Raw genomic sequence first — 20,609 nt, 5'->3', positions numbered from 1 at the left:
CATCTCCACTACAAATAGGAAAAAGAGCTACAATTTGCACGAGCTCACCAAAATTGGACTGGTTGAAGACTGGAAAAATGTTGCTGGTCTGATGAGTCTCGATTTTCTGTTGAGACATTCAAATGGTAGAGTCTGAATTTGGCGTAACAGAATGAGAACATGTATCCATCCTCTGATGGCTACTTCCAGCAGGATAATGCACCATGTCACAAAGCTCGAATCATTCAAATTGTTCTTGAACATGAGAATGAGTTCACTGTACTAAAATGGCCCCACAGTCACCAGATCTCAACCCAATAGAGCATCTTTGGGATGTGGTGGAACGGGAGCTTCGTGCCCTGGATGTGCATCCCTCAAATTCTCAATCAACTGCAAGATGCTATCCTATCAATATGGGCCAACATTCTAAAGAATGCTATCAGCACCTTGTTGAATCAATGCCACTTAAAATTAAGGCAGTTCTGCAAGGCAAAAGGGGGTCCAACACCGTATTTAGTATGGGGGCACTAATAATTTCTTTAGGTGAGTGTATATACACGTGATTACTGCAGCAATACCCAAGGTGTGGCAACAATCTACCTGTGTGTATTAAGTTAAATTGAGCATTACGCCTCCATCTTCTGTTTATATATATTCAGTATCCACACGGTATAGTCTATATGAAAACTTTACAACACCCCTGTTAAAATGTCAGGCTTCTGTGCTGTAAAAAAAACATAATTAATCATTTCAGAACTTTTTTCCACCTTAATGTGATCTATAAACTGTACCTCTCAATTGAAAAACAAACTGAAATCTTTTAGGTGGAGGGAAGAAAAAATATAAAAATAAATTAATATGGTTACATAAGTGTGCACACCCTCTTATAACTGGGGATGTAGCTGTGTTCAGAATTAAGCAATCACATTCAAAATCATGTTAAATAGGAGTCAGCATACACCGGCCATCATGTAAAGTGACTCTGATTAACCCCAAATAAAGTTCAGCTGTTCAGCTGCCACCACCATACTTCAACTTGTGGTGTTTGGTGTTAATTCACACCATGCGGCAATTCCTGCCTCAATGAGTCCTTGCTGATAGCAGCACCAACCTGTTTTCATGCCAAAAAGGTAGCAAGCCATCATCCAGACACAAGGCTCCCAGATCCTAACAGAGAGACCTGGCTTCTGAGCCCAGCTGCCTATTTAAGGACCTCTTATTGGGTTCTGCTGCCTTTAAGAACTGATGCATTCAGCCTCACTGGAAGATACCTAGTCACCATTATTTCTCTAAAATGCAATCCCTGCTATGTAATGTCTCGTGGAGGAGAAAGTCGGGCCCTTCTCTGCAATTTGTGCCATCCAGCAAATTGCATGCCAGGGGGGGACACCCAAAGCAGCTGTTATTGGCAGTACAGTACATGTTTTTTCATGGTTCATCGGGTCAATGTTTTTTGTGGCAGTGGTGATGCAGCACTACAGCGAGAAGGCCAGGTCCAATTGACACCTCCACGCTTTGTGTCAGTTTGTTCCCACACCAGAGCTTAATCCACCATCTCCATATCCTCATCAATGGGCATCCTCTTATCCCTAATAGAAGCAGGGCAGAACATTGGCTTCTTTTCCCCTCCTTCCAATCATTTGCGTAAAATGGAGCATTGCCATGCAGTGTCAAAAATGATGAATAGAGATGAGCGAATGGAATCCCACAAAGTGGAATTCGATCCGAAGTTCCAGATAAATTTGATTCATCTAGAAGCTGAATTTCCTCGTGCAAATTTTTTTGGTGAAATTTTGTCGAATCAGCTGAATTGAACTTTCAAGAAATTCGCTCATCTCTACTGTTGAACCTAGGTGAGAGTAGCCACAAAGCCAATCAGTTGCTAAAGTGCATCAAGCAGCAAACATTCCACTGGCTGTCTCGCCAAGTCCAACTGGGCAAGATGGTCAGCAACAATGGCTGCAACATTGTGGATGCACTGAACCTGAGGGAAATAACACATGCATGGCACAGATGATACATTTATTCATGCAACACTTTTTCAAAACTACAGTGTCTTGCAGAAGGTAATGAAGACTGTCCTCTCATTTCATCCATTATTTGGCAAGGAACACTCTCTTGGACTTCAGTGACAGAACAGTGTAACTCCCTGCCTGATCATCTGGTGATCACTTCATGGACAATTGAATTTTTCCTAAACTTCAGATGCTTCTATTCGCTGAACACTTATTATGAGGTTCAATGGCCAAAGCGAAAACTGCAAAGTTTCCAGTAAATTTTTTAAGATTGATAATAAGATTGGAAATTTAAAAATAAATTAGAAATGTTTATAAAGATATTAAACATAAAAAACTAGGGTTAAACAATAGGCTGTTTCCTGAAGACACATTCTTTGACGTTGTCTATTCATATTTAACCCATTTCTAGTATCACTTATTTCCAGTTCTCTGAATGTTTATTATTACAGACTCCAACTGGATAAATATCTTCAGTTACAGACCATAAGGTATGCAATGAATGAGATCAACAATAATCCTGACATTCTCCCCAACATCACTTTGGGCTTCCAGATATATGATTCTTGTCGAGTTCTCCAGAAGGAACTTGAAGGCACCTTATGGATGATAACAGGCCAGAACAGAGCTATACCCAACTACCAGTGCCAAAAGAGGAATCGACTGGCTGCTTTCATTGGCTACAGTACATCCACGTTCTCAAGTCTCTTATCTCATATTTTGGGTGTTATCAGGTATCCACATGTAGGTTGAGATTAAACTTTTTATAAAAACAATATTTGTTTAAAATGTTTGCCTGCCAACATTTGGCCATGCCTTATGTTTAACGATATCCTATGCTGTACCTTCTGTTGGTGCCCCCGGCCATAACAGTGTGTACCATTACCACTGGCTGCCTAGAGTATATTTTTTTTATAAAATGCTGTTACCGCCAAAGATACAAAACAATTTACTGTACATTGCCTAAGTATCAGTGTGTCACCGCCAGTTCTGTGAGAAGGTCTGTTAGACGTTCTTCTCTACCTCTTACATGAGGTTCTTTGTTTTGGTTTCACTTTGTCATCTCCTTTCCTTCTCCCAGCTGTCACCTATTTACACTAATTGTCTCCCTTTATATTCCCTCCCATACAGCCTCACTTTGCGGTTTATACTTCTTCCTGGATGAATTGTTCACTGCTGGAGGCTGCTACTGCTGATTCCTCAGATAAGTCCTTTTCCTTGATTCTAGGTGACCCTGACTCCGTCCGTATTAAGTGCAGGGAGCCGGTGGTCGTGTCCCCTCACTATTATAGGGTTTTCAGGTGTCACACAGTATAAGGTACTTGGGCATGCAATCGTCTATCATAAAGACCTTTGCATAGCAGTCAGGGAGAGCTCTAGGGGTTTTATAGGGCTCCTTAGTTTGTGATCAACCCAGTCGGATGTTTATTTATAAGTTCCAGCTTTCTGCAACACCATCCGTGACATTATAATATAAATGGAGACAATTAGTGTAAATAGGTGACAGCTGGAGAAGGAAAGGAGATGACAAAGTGAAACCAAAACAAAGAACCTCATGCAAGAGGTAGAGAAGAACGTCTAACAGACCTTCTCACAGAACTGGCGGTGACACAGTGCCACACAGTGCTCAAATACCACCATACAATGGCATAACAGCTCCATATGTAAAATTCTAATTACAGTCCTACACAATTTCTAAACAATAAATTAATATTAAATAATACAATTACTATTACAGGGCTTGTCCAGCTTTTTCATTTTTTTTAAAATGCTCCCTATGGTGTAAAAAGAAAATATAAGTCACTATTTACCATTTTACAGTTCCAGAGCCGGTGTCTGTTTCCTGCTCCCTCTCTACACATGTGCAATGCTTGCTAATTCAGTCACTGGCGTCAGCGAAGACCAGCCACAGCCAGAGCCTGAGTGGACATTTCATACATGTGAAAGGGGACCAGAAACAGAGACCAGCAGAAGACTACAAAGCATCGGAAAAGGAGTGTTGAGGCAATAAGGAGAGATTGATTTACTTCAATACATTGAACAATGGGAAGCATTTTTTTTATATATATCGAACAGCTAGACCACTCTTATTAAGAATTAAAGTAAGTCTCATTGTTGAGCATCTGTAGCACCCTCTTTAGCACTTTATCATTTAAAGGCAATTGACACCTGTGCAGTAATTTTTTTCTTTATTTCCTTTCTAAAGGCAAAATGGAAATAGCACTCTACTATATTTTTTACATATAATAATAATAATGCACTAGCAATATTATAGCAGCATGATTTGTTTTAACCGACCACAGGTGCATTCACAATAAAGATGGGCAAATTAATTCTACCATCTAAGAATTCACCCCAAATCTCCCCAAATGTCTTGTTGCTGCCTGGCCTTCAAGGATACTCTGGGGATTGCTCTTTCTCATTATGGAGACAAACAAATATGAATGAGGAGTATTGTAGTCCAGACAATGCTGCTCTGCCTTTCTGGGAAAAAATATATGCAAATTTTAGTATTTTACATTTGCTTGCATCTGATAGGATTAGCCTAAATTTCTTTATGGAAACAAAGCTAATTTGCATACCTTTGGGTTTCTGGAAAAAATATTTAAATTAGCTTTTCTTTAAAAAAAAAAAGATAAAAGAACACTAAGGCCTCTTTCACACGGGCGTTGTGGGAAAATGTGCGGGTGCGCTGCGGGAACATTGCGGGAACAATTTTCCCGCGCGAGTGCAAAACACTGTAATGCGTTTTGCACTCGCATGAGAAAAATCACGCATGTTTGGTACCCAAACCCGAACTTCTTCACAGAAGTTCGGGCTTGGGATCGATGTTCTGTAGATTGCATTATTTTCCCTTATAACAGGGTTATAAGGGAAAATAATAGCATTCTGAATACAGAATGTAAAGTAAAATAGCGCTGGAGGGGTTAAAAAATTTTTTTGAACTCACCTCAGTCCACTTGATAGCGCAGCCGGCATCTCCTTCTGTATTCTTTCTTTAGGACCTGGGTAAAGGACCTTTGATGACGTCACTCCGGTCATCACATGATCCATCACCATTGTAAAAGATCATGTGACGTACCATGTGATGACCGGAGTAACGTCATCAAAGGTCCTGTAACTGTATTTAATGCTCACCACAGGTCCTATTCAACAAAGGAGACACAAGGAGATGCCGAGCTACGAAAGCAAGAGGACTAAGGTGAGTTAAATTATTTATTTATTTATTTTAACCTCTCCAGCCCTATTTTACTATGCATTCTGTATTCAGAATGCTATTATTTACCCTTATAACCATGTTATAAGGGAAAATAATAATGATCGGGTCTCCATCCCGATCGTCTCCTAGCAACCGTGCATGAAAATCGCACTGCATCCGCACTTGCTTGCGGATGCTTGCGATTTTCACGCAACCCCATTCACTTCTATGGGGCCTGCGTTGCGTGAAAAACGCTGAATATAGAGCATGCTGCGATTTTCACGCAACGCATAAGTGATGCGTGAAAATCACCGCTCATGTGAACAGCCCAATAGAAATGAATGGGTCGGTATTCAGTGCGGGTGCAATGCGTTCACGCTCACGCATCGCATCCGCGCGGAATACTCGCCCCATGTGAAAAGGGGCCTAAGGCTATCTGATGCCAGCAGATCTACGATAATTTCTCTATAATGGAATATCCAATTGCAGCAAGAGAGGGGTCAGTGTTCTCATCATGATCAACCATACTAAGCAGTATGCCTATTGTTGTTCATGATGGCAGATTAAAGCTGACTTCAGACCCATAAAGTATTAATAGCTGTATTTTATGGGTTGACCCACAAAATAAATGTTTGCTTTTTATAGCCAATTACATCCACACATTTGGTCTCCCCGTGTAGGATGTTTCTGTGGTACATGTGGTCCGCTGCCGGCATCCTCCACCGCATTTTTGCTGGGGATTGCTGTTAGCAACGGATCACATGTGCAGGATTTGCACCCCCGATTATATATGCGCAACAGCATATGGGGTTTTAAGCATCTTCTGCCTTTCATGACCACATTATTTTGTTATTTTATCTGTACATGCATTCCTGGAGGTGTGGCAACTTCAGGTTTGGATGTGCCTTGATTTTGATTTAATGGTAACATTCAGGTGCACCTTGTGGCCTGCGTCACATGAACCAGTGATAGGTGGGACTCACAGCCTCCTCCCATTGTATGTGTGATTTCACGCTCGAGGCAACTGGGAGTTGTTGGCTGTGTGTCGGCCTCTATACCTCTATCCGTAATTGCTCACATGGCATAGATAGGTTAGCGTAAGGTCCCGCGCCACTTTGAGAGACCTTGACAGGGTACACGGGCTCCAGTATGTTCTTGATAAAAGAATATATTGGCGAAAGTCTAATTTTAATATCAGTGTGGGGTTTAGCCATATATTGTCAATTGCATTTTCCATTGTAGTGCACCATTTTTAATTTGTAAATGTTTGCTTTTTATAGCCAATTACATCCACACATTTGGTTTCCCCGTGTAGGATGCTTCTGTGGTCCATGTGGTTCCCTGCCGGCATCTTCCATTATATGCATTTTTGCTGGGGATTCCTGTTAGCAATGGATCACATGTGCAAGATTTGCTACCCCGATTATATATGCACAACAGCATATTGGGTTTTTAGCATTTTTTTGCCTTTTATGACCACGTTATTTTGTTATTTGTCTTGACCCACAAAGAACCTATTAGACCTTATTGATGATGTGTCCTGAGCAACAAAGTTTACATAGTGATTGCAATTAGTGATGAGCAGACCAGTTGATGTCAGGGTTCGAACGGACTTCGTTTCAAAGTTTGGTTCGGATTCCGAACTTGAGCCGATCTTGACCCTGAACAAAGAACACCTTTGAAGTCAATAGGGACCTGAACTTTGGGGCTGAAAAATGGCTGTAAAAAAAGCTATAGAAAGGGCTAGAGGGCTGCAAAAGACTCCAAAGTGGGCGTAGCAGCAGTACAATTGCCCTGCAAACAATTATGGATAGGGAAATGACTTAAAATAACAATATAAAAATACATAAAAATAAAAAATAACAATCTTGAACCAGGAGGCGGAGGTCCAACTGGAATAGGAAGTTGAGGAGGCTGTGGACATGGCAGTGTAGGTGAAAGAGGCAGACGAGGTGGAGGAAGAAGCCAACACTGTTACTGTTTTGTTTTTGTTTTTTAAATATCTCTGTCAATTCTGTGTGTGAACTTTTAGCCATTTTTTGGGGTGCTGCCGGTATACTTCTCTACTCCACCAATCTAAAACATAATAATCTTGAGCCAGGAGGTGGAGGTCCTAGTGGAGGTGGAGGTGGGGGAGGAAGCCAACACTGTTTCTGTTAGTTTTTTTCCATGTGTCCGTCAATTCTGTGTCAGGTTGCTCATGGCCACGACGTGACAGTTTGGTGCTTATATGTCCTGGGTAAAAACTGCAGCTGCTATGCAAAGCTTATCGAGTGCAATGGAGGAAACTATGAAGCAGTTAGTGCAGGCCAATGCACAGCAACAACAGGCCATGGTGCAACAACAACAGGCCATGGCGCAGCAAAGCAGGCTCAGATGGAGACCCAGGCATGGCTTTGACAAGGACAGGGGTCCCACCTGTGGCTTTTTACCAGGACAGGGGTCCCAGGTGTGCCTTTGACAAGGACAAGAGTCCAAGCCGTGGCTTTGACAAGGACAGGGGTCCAAGGTGTGGCTTTGAGGAGGGACCCCAGAGAGGTTTGGAGGATGAATGTGGCACTAGAAGGAACTTTTAGGATAAACGTGGCCCTAGAAAGGGCTTTGACGATGAACGTGGTCCCAGAAGAGGTTTTAATGATGATCGGACACCACTTAGAGGTTTGGACAAAGACCATACTTCATGGAGAAGGGGTGAGGATGATAGAGGTTTCAGGAGAGATTTAAGACAGAGGTCCCAGGTGTGGCCTTGAAAAGGACAGGGGTCCCAGGCACGTCTTTGAGGAGGGACCCCAGAGAGGTTTGGAGTATGAACGTGTCCCCAGAAGGGGCTGTGATGATGAACGTGTCTCTAGAAGGGGCTTTGATGAGGAACATGGCCCTAGAGAGGTTTTGATGATAAACATGGTCCCAGAGAGGTTAATGTGGCCCCAGAAGGGGTTTTGACGATGAACATGGTACCAGAGAGGTTTTTATGATGAACGTGGCCCCAGAAGGTGCTTTGAGGACGAACGTGTCCCTAGAAGGGGCTTTGCTGATGATCATGTCCCTAGAAGTGGCTTGGATGATGAACGTGGCCCCAGAATGAGCTTTGACGATGAACGTGGTCCCAGAAGAGGCTTAGATGATGATCGGACACCACTTAGAGGATTGGACGAAGACCGTACTTCATGGAGAAGTGGTGAGGATGATAGAGGTTCCGGGAAAGATTAGTATTAGGTCAGGGGTCCTGTCATGGTCTTACCTGCTTGCTGCTCTCCTTCATTTGACATGTGCTGGCGGCCATCTTGGTTTCTGGGTTTCTTGTAGCCTTCCACCCTGCGGCTCCTCCTTCCCCTGGGAGGAGCTGGATGCCTAGCTCATATATATAGGAGGTCTGTGGCTTCAGTTCCTTGCTTGGTCCTCTTGTGTTCACATGCTTCTAAGACTGCTGCTGCTTCTGGTTCCTGATTCTGGCTTCGTCTGACTACCCTTCTGGTTCCTGATCCTGGCTTCGTCTGACTACCCTGCTGGTTCCTGATCCTGGCTTCGTCTGACTACCCTGCTGGTTCCTGATCCTGGCTTCGTCTGACTACCCTGCTGGTTCCTGATCCTGGCTTCGTCTGACTACCCTTCTGGTTCCTGACCTCTGGCTTCGCAAAGACTCTGCTCGGTTTCACCATCCGTTTGGACTTTTGCTTTACAGCTTTATTTTCAATAAAGCCTTCTCATTTTCACTTATCTCTTGTTGTACGTCTGGTTCATGGTTCCGTGACATTAGGACCAAGCCATGAATTCTGACGGTACAGGGCCATCCTCGCTACCCACACTGGTTGCCAGACTTGATCAGCAGGATCACCTGTTGGGTCGGTTCGCTGTGGCGTTGCAAACCCTGCTTGAACGCACGGCTCATTTCGCTCCCGTTGCCGATGGGTCGGTTGTCGCTCCTGGGCTCGCTCCTACTGCCGCTCCTGTTGTTGCGCCAGAGTCTACCCCGACACCTGTTGTTGCGCCTGCGGTGTTTCGTGGTATGACCGGTTCTGCCCCTCTTCCACAGCGCTTTGGGGGAGAGCCAACTCAGTGCCGAGGTTTCCTTAACCAGGTGGGCATTTATTTCGAGTTGCTACCACATGCCTTTCCTACTGAGAGATCAAAGGTGGGCTTCTTGATCTCGCTGCTCTCGGACAAGGCCTTGGCCTGGGCCAGCCCTTTATGGGAGAACAACAATCCGGTGGTTGCCGAGTTCTCCGGTTTTGTTGCTTCTCTTCGGAAGGTATTCGATGTGCCGGCTCGTGCTGCCTCTGCTGCGAAGCTCCTTATGTCCATCAGACAGGGTTCACGATCCGTAGCTGAATACGCCATTGAGTTTCGTACCCTGGCAGCAGAGGTGGGCTGGAATAATGAGGCTCTGGTCGCTGCTTTCTCTCATGGTCTCTCGGATGCCTTGAAGGATGAGGTTGCAGCTAAGGACCTACCAGTTGAGCTCGAGTCTCTTATTTCTTTCCTGATTTTGATTGACACCAGACTCAGGGAGAGACCTTCCTTTAAGGAGAACCTGCGGAGGTCTTCTAACAGATTGGTGCCTACGTTTGCTGTCCCACCCATGCCTCCCTCTCCTCCCACGCCTCCTGGGGATGACTTGTCTGGGGGTGAACCCATGCAGCTGGGGTTTGCTCGCCTGTCCGAGGGGGAGAGGGCACTCCGGAGACGTGAGGGCCGATGCATGTACTGTGGTCTCGGTGGGCATTTTCGGTTGGCATGTCCGAACTGTCCGGGAAACGCTCGTACCCTGAGATCCTGTCGGGGGCAGATCTTGGGTGGAGTCTCCTCGTCCCCGGTTTCCCGTGTTGACAAACCACTGATCACTGTTGTCCTCTCCTGGGTCGGGGGCTCGGTGACGACCCAGGCGTTGGTGGACTCTGGTGCTGGTGGTTTGTTCATTGATAGTGTGTTCGCTGCCGCCAATTCCATTCCTCTGCAGGCTCGAGGTTCCCCACTGGCTCTTGAGGCGATAGACGGCAGACCCCTTCTGCTGCCACACGTGACTCATGAGACCCTTCCAGTGGGGATAGCCATTGGTGCCGTTCACAGAGAGTCGGTCTGCCTCCAGGTTATTTCGTCTCGACAACACTCGGTGGTCTTGGGGTACCCCTGGCTCCAGAAGCATAATCCGACTTTCGATTAGAGATCGGTCGAGATCCTCTCGTGGTCACCGCAGTGTGGGGCTAGTTGCATCCATGGGTCTGTCAAGTTGCTGTGTACTTCCTCGGACTCTCTGTTGCCTCCTGAATATGAGGAGTACCGGGATGTATTCGATAAGGTGCGCGCGGTTGCCCTACCTCCGCACCGCCCATATGATTGTGCCATAGAGTTACAATCTGGTGCCGTTCCTCCTCGTGGCAAAGTCTATCCACTGTCGGTAGCGGAGAATGAGGCCATGGAGGAGTACGTGAGGGAGGCGCTTTCACGCGGACACATTCGCAAATCTTCGTCCCCGGCAGGGGCTGGATTTTTCTTTGTGAAAAAGAAGGGCGGTGAGTTGAGGCCTTGCATCGATTACAGGGGTCTCAATCGCATCACGATCAAGAACGCTTACCCGATACCCTTGATTTCCGAGCTGTTCGATCGCCTTAAAGGGGCCACGGTCTTTACCAAACTCGACCTGAGGGCGGCATATAACCTGGTAAGGATCAAGGCGGGCGATGAGTGGAAGACCGCGTTTAACACCAGGACCGGTCATTACGAATCCTTGGTTATGCCCTTTGGGTTGTGCAATGCACCCGCAGTCTTTCAGGAATTCATCAACGATGTTTTCCGTGACCTGTTGCAGCAGTGTGTGGTAGTCTATTTGGATGACATCTTGGTATATTCTGAATCCATGGAGGCCCACATTCTGGATGTCAGACGAGTGTTGCAACGGTTACGAGAGAACAAGCTGTTCGGTAAGCTTGAGAAATGCGAATTTCACCGATCCCAGGTAACCTTCTTAGGTTACATCATTTCCGCTGAGGGGTTCTCCATGGATCCTGAGAAGGTTTCGGCTGTCTTACAGTGGCCCCAGCCCAGTGGTCTTCGTTCCCTGCAGCGCTTTTTGGGCTTCGCCAATTATTATCGGAAGTTCATCAGGGACTTTTCCATGCTGGCCAAGCCTCTCACGGATCTGACCAGGAAGGGCAGTAATTCCCAGGTCTGGCCGCTCGAGGCCATCCGAGCTTCTGAGGCCCTAAAGTCCGCCTTTGTGTCGGCTCCGATTCTGTCGCATCCCAACCCTGGGTTGCCCTTTGTCCTCGAGGTGGACGCGTCTGAGACGGGAGTAGGCGCCCTTCTGTCTCAGCGTAGAACACCAGAGGGTCCTCTGCTTCCTTGTGGGTTTTACTCCCGGAAACTGTCTTCCGCGGAGTGCAACTATCAGATTGGTGACAGGGAGTTATTGGCCATCGTGCAGGCCCTTAAAGAATGGAGGCACTTGCTCGAGGGTTCGGTGGTTCCGGTTCTCATCCTGACGGACCACAAGAATCTGACCTACCTTTCTGAGGCCAAGAGATTGACACCACGTCAGGCCAGATGGGCTCTGTTCTTGTCACGTTTTAATTACGTGGTCTCCTACCTACCCGGTTCCAAGAACATCAGGGCGGATGCCTTATCACGGCAGTACTCCGAGCTGTCCAGGGAGGAGTCGATTCCGACTTCGGTCATACCTCCGAATCAGATCCTGGCCGCCATTCGCACCAGCCTGACCTCTCCCCTGGGTGAGCAGATTTTGGCGGCTCAATCTGGTGCTCCCTCTGGGAGACCCAACGGCAGATGTTTTGTGACTGAGGAGTTGCGCACTCGGTTGTTGCGAACCTACCATAACTCCAAGACCGCGGGGCATCCTGGAAAGAATCAGCTGTCCTGGACTGTTTCACGTCTGTTCTGGTGGCCTTCCCTACGTTCCGACATCGCCGCCTATGTAGCGGCATGCTCCGTTTGTGCCCAGAGTAAGTCCCCTCGGCACCTTCCGTTGGGCCTTCTGCAACCCATAGCCACCGGGGAGCGTCCATGGTCACACCTGGGGATGGATTTCATTGTGGACCTCCCTGCATCCCGAGGCCATACGGTCATTCTCATGATTGTGGATCGGTTTTCCAAAATGTGCCACTGTGTTCCTCTCAAGAAGTTACCCTCTGCACAAGAGTTGGCCACGATTTTTGCCAGGGAGGTCTTCCGGTTGCACGGTTTGCCTAAGGAGATTGTGTCGGATCGGGGGAGTCAGTTTGTGTCCAGGTTCTGGCGCGCCTTTTGCTCCCAGTTGGGGATTCATCTCTCCTTCTCCTCGGCCTACCACCCTCAGTCCAATGGGGCCGCAGAACGATCCAATCAGGCCTTGGAGCAATTCCTTCGTTGCTATGTCTCCGATCACCAAGACAATTGGGTTGACCTCCTGCCTTGGGCTGAGTTTGCCAGGAACACGGCGGTGAACTCTTCCTCTGGGACGTCTCCCTTCATGGCCAATTATGGGTTCCAACCTGCCGTGTTACCGGAGGTATTCTCTCCCCAGGATATTCCGGCTGTGGAGGATCACCTTTCCGTCCTACGTGCTTCTTGGGTACAGATCCAGAAGTCCCTTGAGGTCTCTGCGCAGCGCCAGAGACTCCAGGCTGATCGCAGACGAGCGCCTGCTCCTTCCTACCAGGTCGGAGACCGTGTATGGTTGTCCACCCGCAACCTCAACCTTCGAGTGCCCACTCCCAAGCTGGCGCCTCGCTTTGTTGGTCCCTTCCGAGTGCTTCGCAGGGTAAACCCGGTAGCCTATGCCCTTGCGCTTCCTCCTGGCATGCGGATCTCCAACGTGTTTCATGTCTCCCTGTTGAAGCCACTGGTGTGTAATCGTTTCACTTCCTCGGTTCCTCGGCCTCGTCCGGTCCAAGTGGGCAATCGTGAGGAATATGAGGTGAGCAATATCCTGGACTCACGCCTGGTCCGCGGTCGGTTGCAGTTTTTGGTCCATTGGCGTGGTTATGGTCCAGAGGAGCGTTCCTGGTTTCCCTCCGCAGATGTCCATGCTCCTGCCTTGCTCCGAGCCTTCCACGCACGCTTCCCTCAGAAACCGTTTTGTGCTCCGCGGAGGAGGGGCCCTTGAGGGGGAGGTACTGTCATGGTCTTACCTGCTTGCTGCTCTCCTTCATTTGACATGTGCTGGCGGCCATCTTGGTTTCTGGGTTTCTTGTAGCCTTCCACCCTGCGGCTCCTCCTTCCCCTGGGAGGAGCTGGATGCCTAGCTCATATATATAGGAGGTCTGTGGCTTCAGTTCCTTGCTTGGTCCTCTTGTGTTCACATGCTTCTAAGACTGCTGCTGCTTCTGGTTCCTGATCCTGGCTTCGTCTGACTACCCTTCTGGTTCCTGATCCTGGCTTCGTCTGACTACCCTGCTGGTTCCTGATCCTGGCTTCGTCTGACTACCCTGCTGGTTCCTGATCCTGGCTTCGTCTGACTACCCTGCTGGTTCCTGATCCTGGCTTCGTCTGACTACCCTTCTGGTTCCTGACCTCTGGCTTCGCAAAGACTCTGCTCGGTTTCACCATCCGTTTGGACTTTTGCTTTACAGCTTTATTTTCAATAAAGCCTTCTCATTTTCACTTATCTCTTGTTGTACGTCTGGTTCATGGTTCCGTGACAGGTCCTAGGCGTGGCGATGATGATGATGGACGACAAAGGCCCTGGAAACCCTATGGGTCGAATCGCCCAGGGGGATGGTGTGACCGTGAGAAAGCTTGGCTTTTACGGTGTAATCACCTGTAGTATCTTTCCTTCTCAGTTTAATGTCTCCTACCTCTCCTATCTGGAGACCATATATCTAATGGATTTTTAGAACAAGGAGAGTAAAAGACAGCTTGCTCTCTCCACTCCACACACCTATTCTGCTGGAGATCATTGTTGTTTGATACTGTTTTCGTAGGACTCTGAAGACTGCAAATGGATCTTCGGGCAAGGCCAAGTCTTGCTTCTTTCTCCTGCCTCTCTGGATGGGTCAAGTGGGACAGCTGCAGATAGTAAAATTGCTGAGATCACGTGTAGTATCTTTTCTTCTAATTTTTATATCTCCTACGTCCCCCATTTGGGGAAAATATACTAAATAAATTTCCTCTCCTACAACAGTTAGACAGATGAAGGGTGTGTGCTGGAGAATAACAATGGCTGGGTGTGGCCAGTATACTTCTCTACTCGGCCAATCTAAGACACAATAATCTTGAGCCTGGAGGCGGAGGTGCCAGTGGAAAAGGAGGCGTACATGTTGATTCAGGCGGAGGAGGCGGACATGGTGCTACAGGCGGAGGCAGCGGACGTGGCGGTGTAAGCAGACCTAGCAGTACTGGCGGAAAAGGAGGCAGATGTGGTGTTGCAGGAGGAAGAGGCTGAGGTGGTCACCAACTTTATATATATATATTTTTTTGGTTTGTGGAGGCCCCAAAACATTGGGAAATGGCAAAGAGAACGCAAAAACTGCGCTGAAGTATGACAATGGCTAGGTGCACTGGTATATTTCTGTACTCTGCCAATAAAAGACAATGATCTTGAGCCAGGAGGCGGAGGTCCAAGTGGAGGAGGAGGTGGACGTGGTGGTACAGGCGGAGAAGGCGAACGTGGCAGTGCAAGCAGACATGGTGGTGCTGGTGGAAGAGGCGGAGGAGGCGGACGTGGAGGCCCCAAAACATATCAAAGAGAATTCACAAATTGCGCTGGAGTATAACAATGGCTAGGTGCGGCCAGTAAACTTCTCTACTCTGCCCAAGGTACAGACAAGTCCCGTGGGATCAATGCATGGCTCATTTTATTAAATTTGAGCTTGTCCACGTTGGCTGTGCCCAATTTGGAGACCCAGAAGTTAAATGGGGCAGACCCATCAATCAGTACGTACAGGCACGTGGACACAATCTCTTCCACCATGTTACTGAAATGCTGGCTCCTGCTAAGACGGTCCATATCAGATGGTGGTGCTGGATATTGTGGCGTGCTGACAATTCTTTTCCACATTTCGGCCATGCTAACCCTCCCTACTCGGGTGCTGACGGTGCCCCTGCTGCATTGGCGACTTCCTCCTCCTCCTCCTTCGACTCCACCTCGTGCTTCCACTGAGCCCCCGCTGTCAGGAGGGAATGCCATCAGTAGCGCCTCTATCAGCATGCATTTGTACTCGCGCATCTTCTGATCATGCTCCAGTGACGGAATTTAGGACGGCATGTAGTCACTCATGTGTGCTAGGCTGCCCAGAGGCAACGACAAGCTGTCCTCGGTGGGAGGTGTATCGTCTGTTTCCTCTGTATCCCCCCAGCCACGCTCCAGTGATGCCCGTGAGCTGATTTGGATGCCATCCTGCTGTGAAAGCGGATCATCCTTCTCATCATCCTCCTCATCCTCCAAAACTGTGTACCTGGCTGCTGTTGGTGCATGAACCCACCCTTTGAGCCACTTGTGGACGACTGGCCCGATAACCGTGGGAATTATCCCTCTTCCTCCTCTTCTTCTATCTGTACCACATCCTCATCCATCAGCACCTGAAGTGTTTTTTCAAGGAGACATAGAAGTGGGATAGTAATGCTGATGACGGAGTCATCACCGCTGGCCATGTTGGTCCAGTACTCGAAACAGCGCAACAGGGCACACAGGTCTCGCATGGAGGCCCAGTCATTGGTGGTGAAGTGGTGCTGTTCCGCAGAGCGACTCACCCGTGCATGCTGCAGCTGAAACTCCACTATAGCCTGCTGCTGCTCACACAATCTCTCCAGCATGTGCAAGGTGGAGTTCCACCTTGTGGGCACATTTCATATGAGGCGGTGAGCGGGAAGGCTGAAGTTACACTGCAGCGCAGACGGGCGAGTAGCAGCAGGGTGAGAACGCCGAAAGCATGCACAGGCGGCCCTCACTTTCTGCAGCAGCTCTGACATATCGGGGTAATTTCTCAGGAACCTCTGCACCACCAAGTTCAGTACATGCTCCAAGCAAGAGATGTGCATCAAACCGGCTAGGCCCAGAGCTGCTAGGAGATTTTGCACGTCGTCGCACACCACCAGGCCGGGCTTGAGGCTCAGCGGCACCAACCACTCATCGATCTGTTCTTCGATGCCTGTCCTGCGCGGTGTGGGGTATCTCCCCCAAACATATGAGTTTCAGAACAGCCTGCTGTTGTTTACCCCTGGCTGTGCTGAAGTTAGTGGTGCAGGTGTTGCGCTGACTTGATGAGGAGGCGGTAGAGGAGGAACCAGAGGAGGAAGCGGAGTAGGAGGGGCGGAAGCAACAGGAGGCACAGAGAAACGTCTAGCAATCCTCAGTGGTGGTAGAACATGCGCCAAACCGCTGTCCACCTCAGGCCCAGACTACCACTACGTTTACCCAGTGGGCAGTTAGGGAGATTTAACATCTCTGCCCGTACTTACTGGTCCACGTGTCAGTGGTTATATGGATGTTCCCACTGATGGCGCACACCTGATTTTTTCTGCTATTTGTTCATGCAAGGCAGGGATGGCCCGCCTGGAACAGTAGTGGCAGATGGGAAACACGTACCGTGGGACAGCTGCCATCATGACATTTTTAAAACTATCCATCTCCACCAGATGGTATGGCAGCATTTCAAAGGCCAGCAATTTTGAAATGCTGGCATTCAGGGCTTGGGCTTGTGGGTGGGTAGGGGAGTACTTCCTCTTTATCTTCAGTGTTTGAGGTATGGACAGCTGAACGCTTCCATGGGACAGTGTAAAGATGCTCGGTGACGGTGGTGGAGAAGGTGGTGTTGCTGCCACATCCTCTGTTCACGGGGTGGCAGGTAGCCCTGTTGCTCCAGAGGGGGAAGAAGAGGCCGTGACTGCAGCAGAAAAGTGAGAAGGAGGAGCATCTGATCTTTCGTGGTTCTTGAGGTGTCTACTCCCCTGCAGCATGTGCTTTGCGGTTAGATGCCGGATCATGCAGGTTAAGCTCAGGTTTAGAAAATGTATGCCTCGCTTCAGGCTCTTATTGCACAGCGTGCAAACCACCCATGTACTGTCGTCAGCACACTGCCTGAAGAACTGCCACGCCAGGGAACTCCATTGCACTGGCTTTGGTGGGCTATGTCTCTTGGCGCATTGGGCAGTAGCAGGCGTACTGGCAGGGGGACAGCCACTCTGCTTTTGCACCCTGCTCCCTCTTTTTCTGTGTGGTTGGCTCTGACCCCCACCTCCTCCTCCGAACTGCACACATCACTCACCCAACCTTAATGACATGTCGCATTTCAGCCTATGTTGGGGGATGCCGTTCTGCCGCTGCAGCTCAAGGAGGGTGTGCTTTGCGGTGTATGAGTGGCTGAAGTGCATGCAAAGCTTCCTGCCCATTTTTAGGATGTCTTGCAGATGGGTGGAAGACTTCAGGAACCACTTGACAACCAGATTGAACACGTGAGCCATGCAGGGCACATGGCTCATCCCTACCTGATGCAGCGCTGACACCATGTTCTTCCCGTTGTCGGTCACTATGGTTCTGATTTTGAGTTGTCTAGGAGAAAACCAGGATTCGATTTCTTGATGATGGACACGGAGCAGTTCCTCCCCTATGTGACTCCGTTTGCCCAGGTAAATGAGGTGCAGAATAGAGTGACACCACCGTGCCCTGCACATGTGATTTTCTGGAGCGGCACTGTGAATTGTCCCTGCAGTGGAGGCTGAGGACACCGTGGCGGATGAGGAGGCAGAGGCGGACATTGTTGCAGGACCAACGGCGTGACAATGTGGAGGCGGAAGCAGCGTCACCTGGCCAAGTTTCTGGTGTAGCTGTGCAGGAACCACATTCACCCAGTGGGCCATAAAGGAGATGTATTGTCCCTACAGCTCCACACATCGGCGCTGTTGTGCACTTTGGTACATACCGGCAGGCTCAAGGACTGGCCCACCTCCTGTTCTACATGTGTGTGCAGGGCTGGTAGTGCCTTTTTGTCAAAGAAATGACGGCTTGGGACTCTCCACCTCGGCTCGGCAAAAGCTATCAGTTCTCTGAAAGGTGCAGAGTCCACCACTTGGAAAGGGAGGGACTACAGCAGTGGAAACTTGGACAGGAGTACTTTCAGCTACTGTTGTCTCTTGGCAATCGCTTCGGTGATCGATTGCTGACGGAATGACTGACGAGAAGTAGGAGGAGCAGGAGCATCAGGACCAGCAGATGATGGGAAGGACAGACAGCTCGCTTCGGCTGAGGTGGCGTAGCCTTGACTGCCTGAAACCGGGTGCGTGCCTCTGGGTGATGCAGCGGTTGCTGCGGCAGGCTGGACCATCACATCGGAGCCACGGTTCTCCCAGGCCACATTATGGCGATGCTGCATATGTTGACGCAGGGCCATGGTGCCAACATTGGCACCCTGGCCACGCTTCACCTTCTGCCCACAGATTCGACATAGAGCTTAACAAAAAACTGCCACACCGCCGAGTAGGTGATTTTATCCCCAACACTATGCACTGACTGACTGCTACTGCCACTGCTTCCGTGAACCTGTGCACCACTACTTTCCTGGCAGGTAGGCTCCTGTGAAGCGGGTGGTCTACCCCACATCATATAATACTTCTCTGGCTGAGGGAACAGATATGGACAGAGGCAGGTTGAGGACAGGTGAGGGCACAGGGCCTGCTCCCAGGCCATGCCAACTAAGGGTTATGTCTGACAAACCCACCGACTGTTGGCTGGGGGTGTCTGATGTCACTAAGGACGAAGTGGATGACCGAGTCAACCATTCAAGAACCGCTGGGTTGCTGGTCAAGACACGACCGCTAGATGACACCGGGACCTTAGGCCTCTCGCTGCGACTCCTGCTGCCACACCCCCTTACTCTGCTGCGACCTGTGCCAGCGCCAAAAACATTTAGGCCTCTGCCACTCACCTGTCTGACATACTGTTAGATCAAATAAATAAAAAGGAAACTAAAACACCCCAAAAAAGTCTGTAATTTTCACACTTTACCACACAACTGCTAATAAGCCCTTTTTTTTCCACTAATACATGCCAAAAAGGGCTGTAATTTTCTCACTTTATCACACAACGGCAATTACTTTTTTTGTGCCACTAATACACACAAAAAAGGGCTTTAGAATGTGTAACTGCACTGCTGAATGGCAAATTTTGTTTTGCCACTAATACATGGCAAAAATGGCTTTAGAACATACACTCACCTAAAGAATTATTAGGAACACCATACTAATACGGTGTTGGACCCCCTTTTGCCTTCAGAACTGCCTTAATTCTACATTGCATTGATTCAACAAGGTGCTGAAAGCATTCTTTAGAAATGTTGGCCCATATTGATAGGATAGCATCTTGCAGTTGATGGAGATTTGAGCGATGCACATCCAGGGCACGAAGCTCCCGTTCCACCACATCCCAAAGATGCTCTATTGGGTTGAGACCTGGTGACTGTGGGGGCCATTTCAGTACAGTGAACTCATTGTCATGTTCAAGAAACCAATTTGAAATGATTCGAGCTTTGTGACATGGTGCATTATCCTGCTGGAAGTACCCATCAGAGGATGGATACATGTTCTCATTCTGTTTACGCCAAATTCGGACTCTACCATTTGAATGTCTCAACAGAAATCGAGACTCATCAGACCAGGCAACATTTTTCCAGTCTTCAACAGTCCAATTTTGGTGAGCTCGTGCAAATTGTAGCCTCTTTTTCCTATTTGTAGTGGAGATGAGTGGTACCCGGTGGGGTCTTTTGCTGTTGTAGCCCATCCGCCTCAAGGTTGTGCGTGTTGTAGCTTCACAAATGCTTTGCTGCATACCTCGGTTGTAACGAGTGGTTATTTCAGTCAACGTTGCTCTTCTATCAGCTTGAATCAGTCGGCCCATTCTCCTCTGACCTTTAGCATCCACAAGGCATTTTTGCCCACAGGACTGCCGCATACTGGATGTTTTTCCCTTTTCACACCATTCTTTGTAAACCCTAGAAATGGTTGTGCGTGAAAATCCTAGTAACTGAGCAGATTGTGAAATACTCAGACCGGCCCGTCTGGCACCATCAACCATGCCACGCTCAAAATTGCTTAAATCACCTTTCTTTCCCATTCTGACATTCAGTTTGGAGTTCAGGAGATTCTCTTGACCAGGACAACACCCCTAAATGCATTGAAGAAGCTGCCATGTGATTGGTTGACTAGATAATTGCATTAATGAGAAATAGAACAGGTGTTCCTAATAATTCTTTAGGTGAGTGTATAACTACACCGCTGAACGGCAAATATATTTTTTCCTTTTCTGCTAATACACGCCACAAAAGGCTTTAATACATAACTGCACCGCTGAACGGCAAATATATTTTTTCTTTTTCCGCTAATACACGCCACAAAAGGCTTTAAAACATAACTGCACCGCTGAACGGCAAATATTTTTTTGTTTTGCCACTAATACACGGCAAAAATGGCTTTAGAACATAGAACTACACCAC

The 20,609-nt window shown here is 48.2% G+C and overlaps 2 pseudogenes; both read left to right on the top strand.

The window, feature by feature from the left end:
* LOC120988872 overlaps positions 1-20,609 on the top strand; it is a 47,623-nt pseudogene that overhangs the window by 7,508 nt on the left and 19,506 nt on the right.
* On the top strand, positions 13,924-14,070 carry LOC120987371 (annotated as a pseudogene).

This window comes from Bufo bufo, chromosome 1 (genome assembly GCF_905171765.1).
Source record: "Bufo bufo chromosome 1, aBufBuf1.1, whole genome shotgun sequence".
Lineage (NCBI taxonomy): Eukaryota > Metazoa > Chordata > Amphibia > Anura > Bufonidae > Bufo > Bufo bufo.
Note: the sequence above shows the minus strand (reverse complement) of the source record. Positions and strands in the feature narration are given on the sequence as shown.